The following is a 23,658-nucleotide window of genomic DNA, read 5'->3' as shown; positions in this document are numbered from 1 at the left end:
AACAGAGCAGAAATCGCACCGGGCGGCGGCTTCGGAGACGCCTCTGACGACGAACTGAAGAGACGAGGAAGAAAGGGGATACACAGGCTCGCTGGATCCACTCGCTGCCGCTTCATATTCGGCTCTTCACGGGCCACGACTGTCGCTATTCGTGGGCCGGGGTACATAACATTGGCCCATCGAAATACTTATCTCCATATACAAAGAACAAAAAGGTGTTTCTTTCTTTTTTCCTTTTGTTACTCACAAGAAAAGGTCTTTCTTTTCCTTCACGTAAAAAAACAAGCATTTGCAAGGCACGGTTCTGTTCTTCCATTTACTATTACATCTACTTCAATTCCTCTTACATAATCCAGTATTCATTTATTCAAAGAGCATCGTTATTTCATATTTGTGGCATAACTAAAAAGGTTATTTACCTTTCTGCGAGACATTGGCCATCCTACATGACTTAGTGCATCATTTTCAACCTACTATACTTACTGCATATAATATATGAGCTATTCTTTTCGAACAACAATATGTTAACGCACACTCTTACAACGATTGGCTTACACTCGGCCTTTGCGCCATTGGCACAACGGGTCATCTAGTATTGTGAATGTGGCAGGGACACGGTGGTCGGTGGGTGGAAAGCAATGTTTCTACCATGCTTTTCAGGGTGGTGGAGCTTGTGAAGCATCTAGCATATGTCTCCCATTTATAGCCTGATCTGCCTCTGAGTAGTTGAAGTTGAAGTCTTCATGGTATCATATTATTACTACTTTCTTTTGTCCACGGCAGCATGTGCATATCCGGATAAAATGCAGGAGCGTGAGGTAGTAGGGTTAAATCTTTTTTAAAGCCAGGGCTCCAGACGGGCGACTTAGTGCCCATGATTAGCGGCAGCGTTGGAATGGTAGGCGCCTCAATTGTTTTTATTTTCATTTTTACGAGAGTTATTTTAATGGACGCGTCTACACAGCGGCCGGCTGCTCCCTGGCGTTCCGGAGCAGCCGGCCAAAATAGTAAAACTTTGATTTTTTTTGGAGAGTATTTGTCTTCCCCATCTGATTAGGAAAGATTTTATTGTCTCAAATGGCTAAACAGAAATAGCCCATCAACAGTGCATTAAATGATTCACATGCATGCATTCGGTTGTTGGCTTTTTTCCTGCATGGCGTGGCGTGGATGACTTTCTAGCATTTAATTCATGATTTATGAATTTTTTGAAAAGCCATAACTTTTAAACCACGAATCCGAATTAAGATCCATTTTCACCTTTGAAATCCTTGCGACGTGCTCTTCGAAATTAGATCCCGCATGGGTATGTTTCGATAAAATATTTTTTGTGCAATTTTAGTACATGTTTCGTGCGACCATCTAGCAGTCAATGTGCAACTAACCGCAATGGATGTGCAACTTCGCACCTATCATGTGGATGTGCAGTTTTTACTAATGGCGCCACCACACCCAAAAGTACCCACTTGGAGTGAGATGTGCAACTTCGTCTCTTGCTGAGGCCAACTATCTAGTAGTTGACGTGCAACTTTTCTCCTACCTGTGGATGTGCTTTCACTATTTACTGCATCGGCCAACTACCTAGTAGTAGATGTGCAACTTCATATGCTGCGATGGTCAACTATCTAACAATGATGTGCAACTTTCTCTTGTATCACTCGTGGATGTGCAACTTCGTGTGTTGCCCCGGCCAACTGCCTAGCAGACTATGTGCAACTCCGTCTGTTGCCCCCGCCAACTAAAACTAATACGTATCCACAAGTAGGGAGGGGATGGAGTTGCACATCGACTAATAGGCAGTTGGAGTGAACAACAGACTAAGTTGCACATACCACTGGTAGGGGAAGTGGAGAAGGGTTGCACATCGACTACTAGGTAGTTGGCCGAGGTAGTAGACTAGTTGCACGTCATAAAAAGTTGGTTGTCATGGTTTCTTTGTTGCAAAATCATAAGAATTGGATCATGCAGCTGCAAACTTGGTTTTCAAAAAAGTTGCACAATCCGGTACTAAAGTTGCACCATGTAGTAATAGAATTGCAATATGGCATTAAAGCTGGCATAAAAAAATTTCGTCGAAACATACCCATGCGGGATCTAGTTTCAAAGATCTCGTCGTGAGGATTCGAATAGAGAAAACGGATCTAAATTCCGAAGCACGGTTTAAAAGATATGACTTTTTAAAAATTTGAAAACCCGAATAAATGGACATGCGCATCCATGGAATAATGCGGTGTCTTGCTCATGTGACCATCCTAGTAGTACATGCCACGTCACGAATAAAGACAAAATTTAGACCACAAAACTACATGCATGTGTGTGTAAGACCGGCCGCCCGTTTCCTCTAATTACTGCGTACGCACTTTTTAGATTTAGGTATTTTAATTTCCAAAGCGCTTATCTTAGCGCTGTGCATTGAAGATGCCCTAAGGCCATGTCCAATGTGGGGCGCTTGGGCAGGCGCCACTGATCGATTGGCAGTTAGGGCCATCAAATCTTGGCATCGGACGCAGCAAGGTGCAAAGAGATGCGTCGGACGCTTCCTTATTTTCTTCCCCACATGTGGTGCATAGATAGTTTAATTGGCGTACGATTAGAGCCTATGGTTTGGGTAGGGCTCTTAGATACTTTCTAATTTAACAATATTTTTTTTCCTCCATAAGCGAATGGTCGGGCCGGCCGGCCTTGTAGATGGCCTAAACCCTAGCCGCCACTCCATCTCCGCCACCTGGTGGTGGCAGGGAGACTAATGATCGTGGGGGCATGCTATGGAGGGATCGGTGGATTGTTGTGGGCTGGCGATGGGGATGTGTGGCCGAGGTTGTGGTCTCTGGTAGGCAATGCTCGACGACGGTGTTGGTGTAATGGTGTTGCAGCGCGGTGATCTTCAACGAGGACTGACCTGGCTAAGTCATAGGAGAAGAGGGCGTTGGTGCATGGTTCTGGACGGCTGCGAGCTCGACATCAATCTTGACCTAGCATGTAGTTGTGTGGGTGATTTTTCTTTTGTTCTTTAGGGAGTCGTCGTGTTTGATTTGAGGCATCAAGGCGACAATGTTGCCCCAGTGTAGGAATAACGTTCTCCTCGCCCTTTCCTCATTCTGTTTATGTGCTTATCACCGGTTAAGGGCATGTGGAGCAACGCATATGCATACAAATAATGAACAAAAAGAAATGAAACAGAAAAGAGAGTAGAAAAAGGAAAAAAAAAGTGTTTGCCTGAGTGTCACATGACAGACTCGGCAAAATATATGCTTGTCGAGTGCCACGTGGCAGGAGCTTGGCAAAACATGTGTTTGCCCATTGCCACATGACAAGAACTCGGCAAACTTGCGATTTACCAAGTGTCGTCTTTTGCTTAGGAACTCGGTAAAGATCGTGCTGTCTAGTAAGTACCCAATGAATTGCAGTCAAGATACAACAAGGCAAAAATCGGAGACTTCAGTAGTGAGTCTACTATAAAAATACAAAAATGCAACATGTGACGCTAATAGACAGCCTACATCTCATTGATATGCTCGCTGCTTTGGTCTCTCGTGTACGCGGCAGTACGGTCACACCTCTTCGTCTCTTCCCTGCCTCGATCCTCGGTTCCACAGTGGAAAAAAACCGTAGCAACCGCAATCTCTCTCTCCGCTCTCGGCGGAGGTACACGCAGTCGGGTGCGAACCAGCGGGAGTTTTGTTTTGACGCTGGGCGAGCACTGCGGCTGCGACCCAATATCTAGCGGGTGTTTGATACGTTTTAGTTTTATGACTAAAAGTAGTGGGACTAAAACTTGTTAGCTTCACTCATGCTTGGATCCAAATATTAAAGAGACTAAAATCAAGTTAATGAGCATTTATTATCCTTCAAACCCTTCAATCCAGAACTCGTCTGTGTTAAAGGAGAGGAGTTAAATGATGAGAGAAATGACTAATCCATATTTTAGTAGGGATACCCCTGACTAAAATTTTTTAGTCAGCCCCTTTTTAGTTAGGGGTGTTTGGAACTTTAGCCTCTTAAAAGAGACTATGTTTAGTCAGACTAAAATAAGTCCTCTGGATCCAAGCACCCTCCTAATCTAACAGTCCTTTGATGGCACATGATCAAGTCCAAGGGGTTTTATACCTTATACATTTAATAAACACGTATAAATACTGACATAGCAAACGATTAATCACATAACGCATATTATATTATATTTATAATATAGGTTCTTTATCTTTTTTAAAAATGAAAGTAGAAATGATAATGATTATGAAATAAAAAACTCATATCATAATTTATTTTTTCATTATTGTGAATGGTCTCCTTGACATGTCAACATGGCAATGGGTACCCGCAACCCGCAAACCCGACGGGTAAAAACCCTATTAGAGTAAGGGTTTGAGAAAAATAAATACCCATGATTTCATAAATGGGAAAAAACTATACTCATCGGGTAAGCCGGATATAGGTTTGGCTTTGAGAAGGATTTAATACCCCCCACACTTCTACACAGTTTGGCTTTGAGAAGGATTTAATACCCCATACTTCTGCATTAATTTAGGATAGTAAAACTGAGCCTAAAGCGAGGCATCTCAGCGTTTTGCATTTTCGGCCGTCCATTTTGATGATTTGAACGTTTTTTGCCATCAGCTCTGCTGTCCTAAGGGGCTGCTACTCCGGAAGAAAAAACCGAGCACTCTCATAAACTGGGCCAGACAGCCCATTTACATGACCAAGCGCTCGAGAGAGGAACAGATCGGGGCTGTGGGCGACACGGCCGACGCGCCGTCTCACCGTCGAGGAGATCCAGCACGAGGGATCCAGCGGACGCGCGGGATGCGGGTGCCCGATGCTTGCGCGGGATGCTGCGTGGAGTCTCTCAACGTCATGCAGACGCCACATGAGTCGCGGAATGTCCTCCCGGTGGACGCAAGGGCTCTTCCTTCGGCGGGCATGGATGTGCCTTGCTGCTAGGATGCAGAGCCAGGTTTACATGAGGTGAATGCTAGCTCTTCACCTTCCTTTATCTCTGATCCCCGACGCCCTTTGTAATTCGCCTTTTTCCCGTTCATCTTGCCGGGCGCGCGGTTACAAGGGTCAGGGCGAGGATCCGAGAGGAGATGGTTGCACCGCTGCCGCTTCCTGATAATCCGACCACCCGCGGGCCTTCCACCTAGTAAACCCACTTCATCAGGAGAAAGGTGAAGAGCTCTGGCTGTGTCTTTTCTGTTTTCTTTCTTTGCTATAATTGTTTAAATTTTCTTCTTTCCCCTTGGTGATTTACAAAATTGTACTAGAAGTTAATTCTTTGTTAGGATACAACAGGCTGAGATAACTGAATTATCATGTAGGATTATAAGTACTCACCTACAGTTTCGAAACTGACCGATAGTTGTCTTGAATCATCCACATCGACTGATTTCTGCATCGACTGATTTCTGTATTCTACAGTGGCCGAGTAAATAGCATAAAACTACTAGTTTACAAGCTATGGTTTCAAAAAACTACCACTTTTTATTTTTTCTCAGAAACCTACCAGTCGCGCGGTCCGCTGTTTCAAAAACCCCAAAACGCCCGTGACTAGCGATTGAACCGTTTTTCTGACCGTCTGGACCCACATGTCAGGCCACCTGGCCACGCACGCTCACGGCGCGGCCGTTGACGGCCGTTAGCCCGTGCAGTCCGGTCGGAACGAACCAGGGTAAATTCCCCACCATGCTCCCACTCGCTGCTCGCTCTCTCCCCTGCTCCCACTCCCCTGCTCCAGTACGAGCTCGCCGCCGCTCGCCGTCGACCTCCTTGCCGCCATGCCTTCCTGGAACGACGAGGAAACGAGCACGGAGGAGGAGTGCGAGGTCGTCAGCATGGACATGGGACTTATGGTAAGTTCTTTGCCACCTAGGGTTAGGGTTAGGTGCTAGTAGGCCTAGGCTACCGCCATGGATCTTGCTAAGTGTAGTGTTGCTGTTGTAGGATTCTTGTTCAATAGTGAGGCTGGGGTTTGATTGTAGGATTGATGTAAGCTAGGGTTCATCTATGTACAGTGTTAGGGTTCATGCTGAGTTGGGGATTTTTTTAGTGTTTAATGAACCATGCAAGTTGATTCTGGTGTTGAGTGCAGATTGAAACTAGTGTTTGCTGGTTATTTTGGTTGCAGGAGGAACCAGACACCACTGTGGAGCCCCTTTTCTGTGGCCAACTTGAGCTTGCTCATCCCAAGTGCATTCTGCATCAATTGAGGCCTATTAAGCGTGTTGCTTTTGAAGGGCCTGTAACAGGAAGGCGTTTCTATGGCTGCCCAGTCCAGGTTAGATGCCAATAAACTTTTCTGCTATGTATGTTCACTGATGTTTGATATGATGCAGCACTTTGTTTGATATGACAGTCACATATGTAATAACTTATCATATCTCATTTATGTTATTCATTGTTAGAAATTATCAAGTCTGTACAAGTTAATCATGGAACTGAAATAAGCTCCTAGTCCATTTGTAATAACTTATCACATTTATAAATGCAGGAAAATTGTGTGAGTTGTGGTGTTGTAGAGTGGGTTGATGGGCCTTGGCCAACTGTTCTTCAGAGATGTTTGTGCAAGCTATGGGAGATGTTCCATGAGCAGAACTTTGGAAGGGTACAGGACAAGGAGAAGTTTGAGAAGGAGTTGGCCAGGCTTAAGAGTGGACATGAAAGGGAGTTGGCCAAGCTTAGGACTGAAAATGACAAGCTTTGCATTGAGTACACCAAGCTTGTTGATGATGTATCCAAGATGTTTGATTGGCAGGATGGTAGGGTGGATAAGAAGGTGTACCAGAAGCAAGTGGAGGAGGAAGAACTTGAGAAGAAGAAGGAGCTAGAGGAGAAAGCTATGTTGGAGGTGCAGATGGAAAAGCTCAAACTTGCAAAAGAGCAGAGGTGCATTTTGCAGAGCCAAGCTGATATCATCAAGAACACCAGGAAGGCTATGAAGGCTGTTGAAGTTGACAGAGATGTTCTTAAGAAGGAGAAGGCAAAGCTTGAGCTTGTTGTTGCTGAGCTGCTGAAAGAAGGGTATGGCAGCAAGGAGAAGTTAGAGCAAATCAAGGCCATCCTTGAGTCTTGAACTTGTTGTGATATGTTGGTGAAGTAAGTACATCCAAAGGCCTTTATATAAGGATGTGGCCTGGCATGACTGCAAGTGATTATGGGTGTACATTTTGGGGGAATGTGAAGTTTAACCTAGTGTAAGAACCTTATTTCCTATGTTGTTAAGTTGTAATGGATCACCTATGCTATTAAGTGTTGTAATGGATCTCCTATGCTATTAAGTAGTGGAAATGGATCTCTTATGCTACTAAGTTGTGGAAATGGATCTTGTATGCTATTAAGTGTTCAACTTGATCTTCTATCTTTTATATGTTATTTGTTAGCCTACATACCCAATTTCTGTGGGTAATTGGGCTTAGTGGCCCACTATTCTCTGACCAAATGCACCCTAGGCCTACTAAACCCAACCCCATCCATCTGTCAATATAAACCCCTCCCCACCCCCACCCTTTCCCAGTGACTCCACCAGCCGCCACCCAAAAGAAACCCTACAGATGGATCCTGACATGGGAGATGTCACAGAGGAGGGGGAGGTTGTGGATGTTAGGACAGCAGCAGCAGCACAGAGGAGGAGGAGGCGCAGGCAGAGGGCACTAGAGGCGGCCCAGGATGAGCAGCAAGAGGAGTTCAACCGCCGACTCTCCGACAAGGTACTGGAGAAGTGCAATGATGAAGAACTGGAGCTGGTTTTCACTGGTGGCAGGGGAAGGTCATTCATGGAGATCATTAGGTGGGCAAGGATGAGGGCAGTCATGGCTCCTCGTCTAACAACCAGGGCCAAGTGGGTCCGTTTCTTCGAGCGCTATGACTGATATGTCAATCTCATCTCATCCATCTATATACCTATCTATCTATCTTTCCATGTTGGTGTTCTATGTAAGATATGGTGTACTATGTAAGATCTACTCTATTCTATGTAATAACTGGTGTTTGATGCTATTCTGAACCAATGAATCTATGTATTTTTGCTACTGTCAATGAAATTATGCAGTGGATATGAAATGTACTGACTGAATTAACTGACAGAAGATACACTGACTGAAATGTACTGACTGAATCAGCACAGGAATGACTGTCTGAATGAACACACTCCATAGTAGTTATTACAAACCATGGTAGTTCAACTGACTGAATATCTCTGAAACAAAATAAAGTTTAGTCATTACAGACCATAGTAGACCCAAATCCATCCATATTTGTTCACTGACACTAACATAACCATGCCAAATGAACTCAAGTTACCCAAATCCAAGAGCTAGTTACCACTTGCATAAAAATAGTCTTTCAGCCTCCCACTTGGCTTCCTAATCCTCTTTGACCCCTCCTGGACAACAGTTGAATTTGATTGCCTTGGTGCAATGAAAGTTCTTCTCTGGGCACTTGAAGATCTGGTGTTCTTTGCTGGAGAAGTTGTAGATGATCTGGTGTTCTTAGCAGGAGAAGAAGTGTTAGTCCTGCTCCTCTTAGCTGGTGGTGCTTGTGTTGTAGCTGCTGGAATAGTTGAAGCAGCCCTTTTTCTTGCCCTAGAAGTAGCAACTGGAGCTGGTGAAGGTGCAGAAGGTGTAGCTCTTGCTGTAGCTGGTCTTGCTTCAGGTGCAGTAGCTTGTCTTGGAGGCCTCTGAGCATTTGTAGCCATAGAAGAACCAGCTTGAGAGTAATTGGCTCTATTTTCCTACACAATTAAGAAACATTGTAAGAAAATGAACAATGAAATGAAACAATGAAATGAAATGAGACATGGCCTCAAATGACCTGGTGCTTGTTCATCCTCATCTGAAACTTAGGCTTCAAAGGGTCACCACAGTTGCTGAACCTATGCCCTTGCTTCTTGCAGTTGCTACATGTGACAGTACCAATTCTTGAGGTATCCTTTTTTGCTGGCACCTCAAATACACCTTTCCTCTTGGCAGTTTACTTTTTGCCCTTCTTTTCTTTGAACACTGGTGGAGATATGTCATGTCCAGGTGTATGAGGCCAGTGGTCAGGACCTGGAACTGGGAAAATTATATGTTTGTATGTTTCATAGTACATGGGCTTTTTGAAGAAGTCATTGACAAAGTCTTCAGGATGTAGCTTCACTTTCTGCATTGCAGCAATGGAATGACTGCAAGGCACAGCAGTCATGTCCCACCTCCTACAGTCACATGTTTGGTTGTTCAAGTTAACACAATATGTGTTCTCAGAGCTACTAGTCACCTGCCAGATGCCTGGACCTGCCATGTATGAATCACAATACTTAGCCCACTTCTTGCCTTCTTCTAAAATTTATGAGTAGGTTGGTGTGATCTCCCATCTACATGACTCTGTTTTCTCTCTGGTTTTCTGAAACTTGATCATCAACTTTGTTCTTATGCCCTCCAGCATAGTCCTGATTGGCTTGTTCCTAACATCCAATATCATTCTGTTGAAAACTTCACTGAGGTTGTTAACAACCAGGTCAGTTTTGCAAACAATATCCATTTTATATCTTGCCCATGTATGGTCTGGTATCTGTGACAACCACTGCCAAGCTTCAAAACTTTCTTTCTTCAAATTTTCCATCCCTTTTTCATGACCACTCTTAGTGAAGGAATAGGCAGCCTGATCTAAGTGTTTCTTGAGTTCCTCCCCTCTAAAACCAGCAGATTGAAAGTTGGCATATATATGTCTAAGATAGAACCTCTGTGGGGAGTCAGGGAATACATCATTGATTGCATTCAACAATCCCTGTTAATTATGAATTAATGATGGCTTAGAATGATGGTAAGTTTAAAGTGTGGTTGTCATGAGTACTGGAGCATATACCTTTTGCCTGCCAGACATAATTGTGTACTTGCCAAACTTGTTCCCACTTCCAATAACAGTTCTCAGCTGTGTGAGAAACCATGTCCAGCTATCTGTGTCTTTCTTGTCAACAACACCAAATGCAATGGGGAAGATGTTGTTGTTCCCATCCCTGCCAGTAGCTGCCAATATTTGTTGTCCAGTGCTGAGCTTGATGAAGCAACCATCTAAACCTGAAAATATGATCACCTTTACATGAATGCAACCATCTTAGATATATGTGTAAGGATCATATACCTATAAATGACCTGCATCCATTGAGAAAGCCCTCTTTGCATGCAAAAAGGCAGTAGAACATGTAGTGGAACCTGGGGGTAGGAGCTGGATTTTCTAGGTCCTCTTTGGTTGTCACTATGCATCTACTGCCTGGATTAGTATCTAGCACACACTGTAGATAGTCCCTTAGTCTGTGATATTGGAGTCTGTGATCTCCTTGCACAACTTCAACTGCTTGCCTCCTTGCCCTATATGCCAAGCTTTTAGGCACATGAACACCAAATGTTTTCTTTGTGTATGACATAATTGTCTCAACACCGGCTCCAGGGTTTGATCTAATGGTATCCTCACAAACCTTGGCAACCCAGTTTACTGTAACCTTGGTGCTCTCTCCACTTGCTCCACAAGTGTGATCCAAATTCATCTTCTTGATGCTGAAAGTAGACTCATTAGCTATTCTAGAGGCCACTATATAAAACTGACAACCTTGCTTTCTATCAGAGCACCAAGCAATAACCCTAGTTGGTTCATTTCTGTGATACTCAAAATTCCTAAGTGTCCTGACATGGAAATTTCTTAGTGCTTCTCTGAACTCCACAACATTTAGGAAGCACAAATGCAATGCAAACTGCTCATGTGCATCAGGGACTGATGGATCATACCACCTCCTCTCCTTCCTCTTCTTCAACCTTCTCTTCCTACCAAAAGGCAACCTTGGAACTTCTTCTTCATCACTAAGACCAAAATCACCTGGAAAGTAGTATTCATCAGGTTCAGGCACCCAATCTTCAAACTTGGTGTGTTCAGGCTCACTGTGTGACTTGCTAGTTGGGCCTGGTTTTCTGACATGATTAAGCTTCTTTGCTCCTTTCTCTGGTACAACTGAGGGTTCTTCATGTTCAGAAAGGATTTGGTCTTCCTCCCAAAACTCAGATGGTTCTGAGTTTGCTCCACAATAGTGATCTACAGGTTCTTCCTCTCCCCTAGTCTTATGGCTTGTCCCTGTGCATGCCTCATCTTCACCCCTACACCAAGCCTTGTATGATATATTCTTCCCTTTGTAATCACCCCTAAAAAACTCAAAATCTGAAGAGGATTTGTCCATCTCATCTTCATCTTCATCTTCATCATGTTCTACTTCTACATCTTCTTCTTCTTCCACAACATTTTTCCCCTTATTAAATTACAACTATGTTGTGTGTTAAGATAGGTCTCCTCAGGGATTGCTGGTGCCAAAGTTGCATTATGGAGTGGATACAGGACACCTTGTTGGGAAACACTATAAACAATAGGTTCACCAACATGATCAATGGGGATCTGCTCCTCAAGCATGATGTGATCCATGTTAACATCTGCTGGGCTTGGATCAGTAGGCTTTCTGACAGTGATGTTCAGGATCTTCTTATCAACAAACAAGTCAAGCATTTCCTCTAATGCCTCCTCACTATCCAGGACCTCCACCCCCTCCAAGCCCTCTCCCTCTTCCTTTACATAAGTCAGACAAGCATCCATTCCATAACCCTCCAACTCAACCAATGCTAATATGGTCAGATAACTAATGTCTGAAGAAACTGAATACTTTCTCTCCATGTTATCTGTTCCTTGAAAATGTAGCCTCATGTCCCAAATCTCATCATCTAAGCTGTAGGATTAAATTGACAAACAATTAATCTTTAACTCACTAAAACTTAAAACAATGACCAAATATACTGAACATTACTGAACTTTCTTCTAATTACAGTGAATGCACTGACCAAATGAACTAACCAAATGCACTTTCTTCTGCAGTGACTTAACCAATAAAATAAAGTACCATGCCAAGAACAAACAATTACTAACCCTAGTTCTAAATTGAACTAAAGGACCCAGAAATTTGTAATTTGAACTAAAAGTATGAAGGGCCCAGAAATTTCTTACCTCACTCCACCAAAGGATGAAGCCCAAGTGTGGCCGCCATCTGGATCAGCGTGGATGGACTTCGCCACTGCCCTAGCCGCGCGGACTGCCGGATCTGAGCTCGCCGGATCGACCTCAACCGTGGGCGGTGATGGCTGCTGCAACCGCTGCGCCGGGAAGCTCGAGCTGCCTCGCCCTTGGGCCACCTCTGGATGTCCACCGCCCTCCTGGCCGGTGACGCCTTGGCTCAATAGCTCGCCGCCGACGGCATTTGGCTGCGCCGCCGCCATCGCCAACCTAGGTCACTGCGGGGGAGAGGGGAGAGGAGGGGGAGACTGACAGAGAGTGCGGCCCGACCAGCTCCTTTCGTTCTGACCGGACCGCGAGGGCTAACGGCCGTCAACGGCCGCGCCGTGAGCGCGCGTGGCCAGGTGGCCTGACATGTGGGTCCAGACGGTCAGAAAAACGGTTCAATCGCTAGTCACGGGCGTTTTGGGTTTTTTGAAACAGCGGACCGCGTGACTGGTAGGTTTCTAAGAAAAATTAAAAAGTGGTAGTTTTTTGGAACCCTAGCTTGTAAACTAGTAGTTTTATGCTATTTACTCACAGTGGCCGGTAGGCCTAATAGCTCTCATGAAATTTTATTCGAAAAGATGTGATGGCACCCGGGTGTCCCGACCCCCTTTTATCCTGTCGGCCGAGGCCCGCCGAGATTCGTGTGGTAGCCTGACGACGTGCAGAGCATTAGTAGCGGGAGTTTGCTTTTGCAGGCCACTTGACCGAGCTAATCCAGAACTATGTTAGTTGGGAGAACATGAGCGTTCTCAGAGCTCAGCGACTGTCGGCCGTCGGATCGGATTTTTGATGCGTTTTGGACCGTACGATCTCTCCTTCGGATGAATTGGGCAATTGGATCGAATCCGGTTACTGCTACAATGAATAGTAACAAATAGTGTAGCAACATTCGCGCCACTGCCTGTAAAATTGGGTGGCCACCGAGGGCATTTCCGTCATTTCTCGTAAAAGTGTATAAAAGGCAGCCACTCTTGTGGAGAGAACGCCGCCTCCTCCAGCGCACGCGCTTCTCAGCTCGGCTCTGCCTCTCTCGATCTCCTCTCCAAACCCTAACTCTAACCACCAACCTCCACTCCCTGCCGCGCCGCCGCCTCCGCTCCCTGCCGCGCCACCGCCTCCGCTCGCCCTCGCGCCGTCGCATCGCCTCCTCCTCCTCGCCATCTCGGTGCTCACCGAGAGGAGCATGGCTCGCCGCCGCAGCTACTCCGCGTCGCTGCTCTCCCGTTGAGCTCGCGCGTCCCCATCGCCTGGAGAAGCGGAGGCTGCAGCTCCTGCATCTGCTCGGCCCTCTTTCCCTTGTCAGTGAGCGGCTCATGGCAGCTTCGGATCCACTGTGCAGCACATGTTGTCTGTTCTGCAAGATCGACGCTGGCCTTCTACGTCATGCGGTGGCCATGGCCAGTGCTCTGCCGCCTCCAACTTTGGCCTCCGTCTCCACTTCATTAGGTTGACCCCTCTCTCTCTCTGACCTCTGTTTTTTCCATGTATTGGCTTGCAGGTCGCCGCCTGGTGGGTACTGGCTCGAAGGTGAAGAGGTACACCAGCAGTTGGATCAAGACTATATGAGGTGATGACAAACTGTGTAATCTTTAGATCCACTTGACCATAGCAAGTATCTGCAAGGTCAGATTCTTGTGTCACTTGCTTATATCCGATGAAGAGAGTCTACTTCGTACAGATGTTTCATTTTACCTAGGGATAAAAAGTGCAATGTAAAGGTTCATTAAACAATCTGAACTTATATCTATCATTTAGGTGCTGAATTTGTCTATTTGAACTTTATTGGTACTGAAGTTATCTCGATGACTGATATTCATTAATGTAACATGTGTTGGGATAAATAATATACAAGTGGATATGAGGGATAGATAATACAATAGATGAGGGTGAGCTTCAGATTTTTGAGAAGTGTTTTTAATGATAACTAAATTCTTTCAAAGTAAGGGAATGATTTAAACTTATGTCGTAAACAATGGTGTGCCTCACTCATTTGGATTTGATATTATTGGATTGAGTTGATATGATGCGATATAAGGAAATAGTCATCTGCACGTATACTAATGTAGATACAGTCTCTTTGCAACAGAAGTATTTAAGGATTTTTTTTGTTTCATTTGTGGCACAAGGGAAGCCATGGTTGATGATTCCTTGCCTTTCCAGTGCTTGGGCGCACCTAGCAGCTGCTTCACGCCTCCTGAGAATGCCGGTGTAAGCTCCCTCCTACTTGAACCAGCCACATTTGTCGGTCCCGCCCATCGATGATCAAGAAACTCGTTCACTTGCATGTCTTCCGGCATTAGTCTTATGAACCTGTTACTAATACCTTTTTGATGATACTGTACTGAACATCATTTGAGTGAATATATAGTTGTTTTAAGCATCAGTAAATATTATTTGTCCCATAAATCTGCACACAATTTTCTGTGCTATGTGTTAGGTTTTTCTGATTGTTTGTCATTTTATTCCAATATAGATCTCTTACTTAGGTTGGTGCTGTACGGCTTGGTTGAGCTCAAAATTCAATGGAGACGGCAATTGTCAGGTTTATTTATGGGATTTGATTTTCTGTTTACATTTTGAGAATAGCATGTTTGGTATTCAGTACAAAACTTACTCTGCAAGTACTTACCTCTTTCCAAATCTCCATTTTAAACAGTTTTGGGCGTCGTCTGTTCAATTTTACCGAACTCCTGAACACCGTATATTTGTATGGCAACAGCTGGTGAAGCAGGTTTGTATTATCAAAGTGGCTACTTTTATCAGGGTCCTTCTCACAGTAATCGTAAGAATGATTTTAATTGCTAGATATATACGTCTACGAGAATTGGGTGTATCTTTTTTCTGTTGTTACCGGAGAAGATGAAAAAAAATCCTTGTCAGATCCTTTGTTCTCACATTAGTGTATTTTCATTCACAGCTTGGATCTCATTGGCTCATCATGAGGTATATACTGGATATGTCCCTATGGATTACAGAGAATATCTTAAGAAGATGCCAAAGTCAATGCCTGCTCCTTTTCACTATTTATTTACCAGTAAATATTTATCAATTAGAGTGGAAGGATGAACTGTCCTTACATTTCTATGCTTATTACTGAACCAACTAGAGATGGACAGTGAGGTGATCATGTTACACTGCAGGCTGCCACGGACTTGGTAGCATGTTTCTTCCTCATCTTATTATATTACCAATCTGTCGCACCTGTATGTACATTCTCAGGGTATCTATGTAGTGCGTATAGTTCATGATTGACTAATAGTAATTTAGTTTTGACTGCCATCATATCAGAATAGTTAGATTGCAGTTTCAATCATAAATAGCTCAGTTTATGATTGAACTATTGCTGCTGTCCAAGACCTTTCGATTTTATATCCAGGTGATCTTTCTGTTGGACTTTCTGATCCTCCTAGCTGCACCTTGGCGAAGTCTGTCGGAATTTCTAATTCTGATGACGATCAGTACGTGTGATGGTCCATTAATCATCTTGTTGAAAGTGCATTTTTAAAAGAAACTTCCGCATGGTTAAATAATACACATGAGGACATGTGGTTTAGTTGATTTGGTCTTACACATATTATGGATTTCTGGTTTAGATACCGGAATCGCTGATAAATACCACGCCTAGCCTCTGTTTCCCTTCCTTAGCTAACAGTGCTACGCACACGTTTATGGCATTCCTGTCTACCCTGAAGCAAAATAAAGGAAAAGCCCGTGGTAAAAGGCTTGTATATGGCCCAATCAATTAAACATTGACATGGCGGAAGCCGAATATATGGTTCTTCCAGTTATTAGTTACCCTTTTGCATTCTCAGAGCAATTGAATTAATATGATGATAAAACGTACTAACCAGTTAAGTACCATGGTTTCAGAACCATATTCTGATATTCATACAGGCAAATCATTTTGAGGCGAAGAACCGGATGTCTTTTTCCTCAAAGTAACTTAAACCAAGCTACCGGTCCTATAGCTTGGGGTCTCATTGCGCATGCGTATCTACTGTAGTGTGCTGTTGTTTGTTTTGTACAACTTATAAGATACTCTGCACATGCATATGATGCCTATGAATGTAAGATCATGTAGCAATGTTTTTTTCCTTCTTTCCAGGAGAGCCTTTAGCTGCTAACAAACATTGTGTTGTTTATTGTGTGAGAGTTTTGAGCAGAGGAACCAAGTAGAAACTGCCCAGGCCTTACTTGTGTTGATGTGATGCCTTAGCATATATGATTTCAAATCAAACATTGTTATATCTTCTAAATCAGTGTTTCCCATCACACAACATAAATTAGTGATTCAAATTGATATGGGAGTGCTCTAAGAAATTGCCTAATGTTCGAAACAATTAGTGGTTCAAATTGCAATATATTGTAAATGATTTATTGTTTTAGGAATGTTACCAGGGTTTGAGATTCAATTGGTGAGGTCGGATTTACTTTTATATTGTTTGGGTCATGTTTACATGTTTTTCTTGGTTGCAAGTGCTCTACAATTTTATATTGACCGCACTTATAATGCTTAGAGAATTCCAAGCACGAAACCATGGTATGCACAGTTGGTTAGACCTTCAAAATTATATGGTCTCCAGCTCATCAACTCTTTGAAAATAAAAGGTCTGCCAGAACACTTTGCCCTCTTTTATCATGTTGGTTCACTTCTTTTCTATACCACTTGCTCTTTTGATACCTCATTCTACATGTGCCTAATAAGTACTGCATCTTCCATCAGTATTCGCATATGGTTGAGATGAAAAGTTGCATCTAATATCATGTAGCTCCAGTCAGAGTTTTCTGGTCCAGTACTTGCCAGGGAATACTTACCTTGCCATTTGGTGTGATTATGTGCTCTTATGGGGCTGGTTTTGTTGTAGATTGGTGAACTCAAGAGGCTGTTGGAGGGAGGTCAAGTATGTTGGGTTATAGAGGCGAGCCCCGACACCATCAGGCATTCTTACATTGTGCACCTGATCTCTACCATGTAGATGGAATGGTCTATGTGGGCTTGCCCGAGATTGCCCCTCTCTGCAGGTGAATTGGGACTTTACAAACTCGACTTTTGTGCTTCCATAATCAATAGTCCTGATTGAATGAGTTGTATCGGTTATGTAAACTCGCTTCATGCGTGACTTACTGTGCACATATAAGCTATGCTATATTGTTCATACACTTCCTATTCCTGTGACTCATCATCTGGATGGTAGAGTAATAATTAGTTGTGACGTTTGTTGGTATAATATATTGAACCTCCTTTTGGTATATCATGTTGCATTTCCTATGAAAACGCACTACTGATATGTAATAGACTTTGGTACTCTGGACATTTTTGTTTTTCTTAACTTATGAAATATAAATCATGCCTTACCCGGCTGCTGGCTATGGCTGGTGCGGGTGGGGTGCAGCAAGCCGCAGGCATGTAGCGCACAGGGTAGGCAACGGTGCTAGGCCACTAGTGAAAAGACTATAGGAGTGGTGTGGAGGCTGGTTAGGGTCGGTTTGTGACTCCTGGCTAGCGATGTGTAATCTTTTGTACATATTTTTCTCTCTTCTATAAAGCTAAGGTACGCCATTGGCGTACCCTCGAAAAAAAAGACTAGACATAGGCGGTGCATGCAATGTCCCGTGCAGGACCACGTCCTGCCTCATGTTTGACAGGTATTCTTTTTTGCATCCACTAGGGCATCTACAGGGAAGTATCCAGTGCTACGGGAGCACCTAAGTTTAGGTGCTCCAGGAGCTTTTCAGCCATTGGATCAGAGATCTAAAGGCCACAATGTGACCTGACACATATTTGCCAAAAAACCCTCAGAAGTCCAGTTATTTGGTCCACCTGCAGCACATCCATAGATGACCATTGGATCTAAAATCAATGGTTGGGGAACTCCTGGAGCACCTAAACTTAGGTGCTCCCGTCCAAGGGCGTCTCACATGGAATTACCAAACCTTAAGAATCAAACCGAGCAAAATTAAACAAAACAAGAGTTCAACCCAAGCACATGAAACTACATATAATGATGAAAACAAACACATCGTGGCGAAAACATATAATTAAACTTCATGAACCTGAAGACTGAAGAACTCCGAATAAACACAACAACTAAAAATGAATCCTCTCTATTTATGTAAATAAATGAGCGAGCCAACGTAACAACCAACCAATTAGCCAAAATCAACACAAGGCCCTTCTTATCGTTGCATACAAAACATCTATATAGTGTCTAAATAACATGTGTTTTTTATGAAAGATTTCAACATCTGTACCAATATAATGTTTATACATACACATCAACACAAAACTTAACAATTTTGCTAAGTCTCAGTTGACCGAGACTTGGTTATGTCTCAGTCGATACTATATTCGTTTGATCTTGCATGAAGATTTGTGCAATTTTTCTCTTTTTATTTTTCCATTTTCTTTTTGTATACTATATCACTTGAGTGAGACTTGGCTAAGTCTCAGCCGACTGAGACCTAGCCACATCAAAAACATAAAGCGAACAAGCAACAACTGAATAATTAGTCAGCTAATTATGAGATAACGTTAATATCATTGTATAAAAATATCTCACATAAAGTACCAACCGGCGCGGCGTGGACACAGAGCCCTGCAGGTTCTTTTACAAGTTTTTGAAAGGGAGTGTCTATTCATCAAACGTCTGATTTTCAATTTGGTTTAGGCCATATTTTCTTCCAGTCCCCTCGTGACATGTGTCTTCCTTTATTGCCCAGTCCATCCTCAGCGAACAAAAAAAACATCTGTTTTCATTCTCTCCCTCAGGTCGTATTTCGTTGTGCGTCAGCCCCAACCTTAGCGGGCCAGTTTTGCAAACCCGTTAATGCACAAAAAAACACACTGACCAACAGAAAAAACCCATCAGACCTGCTTGTGTGCTGGGTCCATGGCCTTTCTTCCTTCCCCACACATCTTCTCCACAGAATTGTCGTGACACTTAATAACATTGATAGCATGAACTTGCTTGAAAGTCTGCTTGTTGAGCAGGCTAAAACTTATAGAATGAACAACATTGATAAATTATCTCAACTCAAATTACTGAATTTCAGAGAATTCAAAGGGTACTCCCCAAACATTGAAAATGCTCTGTCCAAAACTCTAAAAGAAATACAAACTATGGCCATAGCAGAAGAGAAGTGACTAAGAACTTAAAAATAAAATAAAAGAGAGAAATATGGTTACTAATCACTTAATAATCAAGTGCCACACAAAAAGGCATAAGAAGTTTTCAGACTATATTACATAGTCCTTGACGGTGCATACCACTGATAAAAAAAACAAATCACAGTTTGTCAGTTGGCCGGCGGGACATGGATAACTGACAGCATAACAAACTGCAGTAACTCAAAACAACCTTTATTCCCTGACAATCTCATAATTCGATCTGGTTCAAGACAACCATCATGTTCAATTCGTCCAGTGCGTTGTTCCTGATGGTGATTACCGCCGCTCTCCCAACCGCTAGGTAGTTCTCCTCCAGGATTTCCTCCCGGCCATCCTTGTTGAAAGCGAAACGACCATCTGCTACTGTCTTGTATGCTGCGGTGCTTAAATCACTCCCACAAGGTGTAGTCCAGTCATGCCTGCCGTCGGGGTGGTCATCAAGCTGGAAGCTACCTTAAAAGGTAATTTATAGTTGTTTGTCATCCGTCCAAAAAAATAGAGAAGTAAAAAGGAAAAGAAAAATAGAAGACACAAAATTTCAGAATTATGCAAAATGCAATGCTAGATGTTGTATTACTACCTATGTCTGCCCATGCAAAACTGCAGAATGCTAGATGCATGGTCAAAAGATAAAAATAAACACAAGGCTGAAAATGTTAATGAAGTGAATCAAATGGAAATGAGAATGTTAGTGAATACCTAAGAGAAGGCATGCTTTGCTCTCATATATTACAAGTGATGTAAATTAAAATTCCTATTTATGTTCCACCTATTTTTGGTTATCAGACAAGATATTGTGTTAATCATAAGAACACAGATACTGATAAAGGACAACAAAAGAAAAGGGCATCTACAGGATGGCAACTTGGCAGCTAATATCACTTCTGAAACTAACCAAAAAGCAGGAAGAAATAAAAAATGAGCAAGTTGTGTAGATAGAATAATGAAGATGGCAAAACTAAGGTCATAGACAAAACTGATGCTAAATCAAATGTTTAAAGAATAGAAAAGTTATGATGAAGATGACTGGGGACAAACTAAGGTCATAGAAAAAGTTGATCATGTCATTTTTACTTCACCAAAAGAAAGAATGACTAAAAAGGGACTGAAGGGGTTGCACTAAAGATTAGTTATCTAACAACAAAAGAATGATCAGTATCAAGATAATGAACACGGTTGGAACTGAAGAATAATTAAATATACGGCTGGAATGATAACTGAAGACTAAGGGATGAAAGGCAAAGATAACTAAAAAAAATTAGTAAGAGTGGAAAACAAAAAATGAAGGACTAATTCCACCCATACAACGTCTCAAGACTGAAAACAACTAGCACACAAAGAAAATTTGAATGACAAGAGAAATGAGACACTGATAACAGAAACACAAGACTGAGAAATGACTGAAAAAATAATAATTTGATATGAATGAAGAATGCGAAGACTCAGAAAAACAAAAGTAAGAGAAACAATGATATGATAACTGACGGAACTGAACTTCCTATGATAACTAACCTACCTAACCATCACTGATGAAAGAAACTAAGGTCCCTGAATGATAAAATGAAGAAATAAGAAAAACAAACTAATTAACTGAAATGATAATAAAAATAAAACAATGAAGGTCTGAACACTTATACTAAACAATGGAGAAATGCTAAAAAACTGAAGGTCTGATAACCGACTGAGCACTTATACTAAAAAATGAATAATAACACTGAAAATGAAATAATGAACATTCAACAATTTAACTGAAGGTCTGATAACCGACTGAGCACTTGTACTAAAAAATGAATACTAACACTGAAAATGAAATAATGAACATCGAACAATTTAACTGAAGGTCTGAAACTTGACAAAAAGTGACTTTCCATTTCTTTTCCGCTGAACTACTGAAAGCGCATCAGTCTGTGACACCACACCCTCCGGAGCATGAGTCTGTGACACCACACTAACACATGAAATTGCTAGCGCCGCCCAGCAGATAAACAAAACAATCCTCCCTATCTTGGACCACGAACTAAACCACCCCCTGCGACGTAGATCTGTGACCAGCGACCAAGACAATGAACTGAAATCGGCCGCAAGGAGATAGAACACGTAGGGAAAAAATTGGACAAAGGAAGGGCAGTAGGGAGACGAAATACCTTTCACCTGACCTGCACCGGCGACTATAAGCTCCGCCACCGACGTGCGCTTGCTGATGGCGAGCACGACGGGAGAGGTCCGCCGAGCTCCTCTCCGGACCTACATCTCTCCCCCTACAACCGTCCCAGTGAAGCACGCATCCCGCCTACAAGCGCTGCTTGCGGGAGGCTCGCCGCGCGCCATCTTTGCCCAGCCGGTCCTGCCTCTAATCACCGGCGAGGAGCCCCCCTTCCCTCCGCCGTTTTCGCCTATCTCGGTCAACCCCATCCAATCCCCTCCCCAGCAAAACAAAAGCAGTCGCCCACCAACTGAGGAGAGCGGGTCGAAAAAGCGTGACCAATTGAAGACCCGCAAACCCGGAAAAGCCCAACAAAACCCGTGATAGAGAACGATCCGGGACGCATGGCTGAGGACAGACGACGCGTAGAGATTGGTGTGCATCGGACGGACAGAAAAAACGACCTGAAGCGAATTTAAAATCAGACGTCTGAAAATTAGTAAAACTGTTTTGAAAAGTAGCCTGGATCGTAAAAGAAATCGGGTGCATTGTCAGAGCAATGAGCCAGCTAGACCAGGATTTTTCTTTTATTGAGAGTCGCTCGAATAGAACTCAAGAACGTACGAATTGTGTAGTGCTGCTGTGCGTGAGAACAATTCATACGTGAGATCAAGGTGACATGAGTTTGTAGCACATGGACATGAGTTAGATATTTGTGTACAAAGAGCAATGTTCTCCTTGAAATTTAATTTCTGCCAAAGAAATAAGGAATATCTTGCAGAGCCACATTTTTTCAATGGCTCATGTCCAGTATTTTTAAAAACGAATCTTATTACTTTTTGCATCACACATCATGCGGTAGTTTCAACATGTTTTTATTCAGCAAGACATGGATCATCATGCGGTAGTTTCAACATAAGTTGCAGAAACATTTGAGAAAAATGGGTTTTGCCCAGACCATCTCACACGTCCCATCAATAAACCCCTCCAGCTGGCAGGCCTTAACACATGCATCATCACGGCACTTTATAGTGGTATAGCTCTCGCTGGCCTCCTTGCAAGTCTCGGCATCAGAGGCTACAGAACAGAGAACACAATATGCATGGCGTATGAAAAAAAAACATATCCTATAGTGTTCTACAAAAATAAAAGATAATATAAGAGGCACCGAGTATGAATTTCACATATAACTAGCAAATGTATAGATGATGCATTGAAGAAGTTCCTTGTTCTTTAAATGATATTTTGATACAAAACATACCAGGAGCCAAGAGGAGCAGCATGAGAAGGCTTGGAACCTTGAGGACATGTCTCAACGGTTATGAAGACACGAAGAAATGTAAGTGACCACAAAACTGATGCACATCCAAATAGTCTATGCCATCTCTAATAAAATATTAATGGAAAATTAATGGCATCCTATATATTCACTCCGTCCAGATTCATAAGGTATAATTATCATTAATTATGGTTTCCTTTTCCTTTCTATTCTCACGGGTGTGAAACGGTTTCCTTTTTTAAGCCAATGCACGTAGAGAAATAAGGGGCTATTTTCTGAGGACGAGACTTGCCTGCTTCCCGCGCGTGCGCCCATCCGTGCTCCCGCGTGCTTGATTTGATTGGAACAAAATAAGGCCCGGGCTCACCCCCTTAAAATCAGGGGGGGGGGGGGGGGGGGAGAGGGAGGGAGATGATTAGATTAGAAAGGAAAAAGGAAAAAAAACAGCCGTAGGATGAAGTGGGAGCACGGATGGGAGCATGAAGAGGGAGCAGGCAAACCAGATCTATTTTCTGAAGAAAATTAATCCCTTAATTAATGCAGGCAATTATTAAACACATAATTAGGCGCAAGAGGCCGGGGTGGCAGGGGCGCCTCGAGGAGGGAGGCATGGGTCCTGGCGGACTTGACTTTGCTGTGATCTGGAGGTGCTAGATCGGGCAAGACGGGTGGCCGCGTGTTTTTACCCACATCCGATTCCACTGTGCTACCTGCTGAAACTTTCAGCCGTACGAAGGGTACGACCGTACGAGAGCCCTCCGCTTTGGAGGATACATTTTTTTCGATAAAGGGTGGATTTTATTAACTTAAAATGAAGCATCAGGGGTATACAAACATACTGAGCATACACCCGGCCTCTGCATAACTAGAATGCACACAGCCAACACCAACACACACAAAAACTCGCCGAAGAATTGCAAAGTCATGTAAGACCAAAGCTAAGCATGGGCAAGAAAAAAGAGAGGAAAAAGAACCCCGAACCAATCGGTTCCGTGATCGCAAACT

The 23,658-nt window shown here is 43.1% G+C and overlaps 1 long non-coding RNA gene across 1 annotated transcript; it reads right to left on the bottom strand.

Moving 5' to 3' along the window:
• Window positions 1–19,079: 19,079 nt before the first annotated feature.
• On the bottom strand, window positions 19,080–21,712 carry LOC120966164 (uncharacterized). The gene is made up of 2 exons (XR_005759332.3): window positions 21,376–21,712; window positions 19,080–21,273 (listed from the first exon to the last, which is right to left on the bottom strand). It is a non-coding gene; the product is annotated as an uncharacterized lncRNA (long non-coding RNA).
• Between the last annotated feature and the right edge of the window lie 1,946 nt (window positions 21,713–23,658).

Source organism: Aegilops tauschii, chromosome 6 (assembly GCF_002575655.3).
Source record: "Aegilops tauschii subsp. strangulata cultivar AL8/78 chromosome 6, Aet v6.0, whole genome shotgun sequence".
In the NCBI taxonomy this organism is placed as follows: domain Eukaryota; kingdom Viridiplantae; phylum Streptophyta; class Magnoliopsida; order Poales; family Poaceae; genus Aegilops; species Aegilops tauschii.
The sequence above is the reverse complement of the archived record's forward strand: the minus strand, read 5'-3'. Positions and strand labels throughout refer to the sequence as shown.